The 1,679-nt window shown below is 47.8% G+C and overlaps 1 non-coding gene across 1 annotated transcript; it reads right to left on the reverse strand.

Moving 5' to 3' along the window:
• Nucleotides 1-1,146: 1,146 nt before the first annotated feature.
• Nucleotides 1,147-1,219, reverse strand: trnak-cuu (transfer RNA lysine (anticodon CUU)). Its single transcript has one exon. It is a non-coding gene; the product is annotated as a tRNA-Lys (tRNA).
• Between the last annotated feature and the right edge of the window lie 460 nt (nt 1,220-1,679).

Consider the following 1,679-nt stretch of genomic DNA (forward strand, 5'->3'; position numbering starts at 1 on the left):
ATCCAGTCGCTGGAGGACCTCCTCCAGGTTTTGTATGTGTTCGACGGTGTCCAGACGCATAACCAATATATCATCCTGAAAGACCATCGTGTGTGGTACCGACTTGAGTAGGCTCTCCATGTTTCACTGGAAGATCGCTGCAGACGATTCCTTTCAAAATCTTTAAAATAATGACATGCAACTAATTAAACTGTGTGCCGGGGGATGGGGATGGGTGAAGATTATTTGTTTTGTGTCCCATTCATTAACCGACAGCGTTGTTTTGTAGAATTGTGACTGAGGGACAGTGGAAACTTCAATAACTGAACTTTAATTATTTAAGGATTTTGAATCATTGATGGAGTTTTCTCCCCTATCTGACTTTACTCACTCTGTATGTTGGAGACTGGTTTAAAATGTTCAGTGCTCATGCGACAAGGAACCTGGGGCGACTTTTGTTCAATTTATTTCACAGCAAAAGTATTCTCCAAAATACAATTTCCACCGGGGCTCGAACCGGGGACCTTTCACGTGTGAGGTGAATATAATAACCACTACACTACAGAAACACTGTTTCTAAAGCAACCTTAGGAATATAACCAGAGCTTTAAACTACACAGCTGGCCGATTCTTCAGGAGCTGGTTTTACGAGAAGAGAATGACGGTGCTATATTTCGGAAGGCAGTGAGCGTGGCAGGAATTGATCTCGTGTTTCCCAGACTTCATACATAGGAACAGGAGATGGCCATTTAGCAGCGAGTGGTTAGGATCTGGAATGCACGGCTTGAAAGGGCGGTGGAGGCAGACTCAATCTTATCTTTCAGACGGGAAATGGATAAGTGTCTGAAGGAAAAACAATTGCAGGGCTACGGGGAAAGGGCGGGGAGTGGGACTCGCTGAGGGTCGGCACGGGCTCGATGGGCCGAATGGTCTTCCGTGCTGTAACCATTCCATGATTCGATCAGTTAGTGGCACATTTTATAGTGTGGCTGGGAGCACAACATTGCAAAGGGACATGGATTGAGTCGCCAAAAGTAGAGGCATCTGATTTAGGAGATTCGCGGGGCGTGGGAATTTCGGAGTTTAATGACTTTGAAAGCAACATTTTTGTTTTGTGCCGTTTCGGTCAGAGGTTTTCCATTAAAGCAACATTAAATGAAAAGAAATCGCCCAACGTTGGTATCGAACCCACGACCCTGAGATTAAGAGTCTCATGCTCTACCGACTGAGCTAGCCAGGCTTCCATTCAAAGCAGGTGTTTATCATTCATTGCAGCCAGGCGCCTGTTGGCTCCGCCCCAGATGTTTAAACTTGCTGTTGAAGAACTGCCAGGATCTTCTTGAATGGTGGACCAGGTTGGAGGGGCCGATTGGCCAACTCCGTCCCCTCATCCTTACGTGTTTATGTTTACGTCTTTATGCGGAGCTCCTTTCAGGGTAAACGAGCCAAAGGAGGACAGGGAAAACGTTATAAGGACACCCTCAAAGCCTCCCTGGTAAAGTGCGACATCACCACTGACACCTGGGAGGCCCTGGCCGCAGACCGCCCGATGTGGAGAAAGTCCTTCTGGGAGGGCGTTGAGCTCTTTGACTCTAGACGCAAGGAGCATGAAGAGACCAAGTGCACGCAGCGGAAGGAGCACACGGCAAACCAGTCCCACCGACCCCTTCCCTCGACGAATGTCTGTCCCACCTGTAACA

The sequence above is a fragment of the Pristiophorus japonicus genome, unplaced genomic scaffold (genome assembly GCF_044704955.1).
Source record: "Pristiophorus japonicus isolate sPriJap1 unplaced genomic scaffold, sPriJap1.hap1 HAP1_SCAFFOLD_85, whole genome shotgun sequence".
In the NCBI taxonomy this organism is placed as follows: domain Eukaryota; kingdom Metazoa; phylum Chordata; class Chondrichthyes; family Pristiophoridae; genus Pristiophorus; species Pristiophorus japonicus.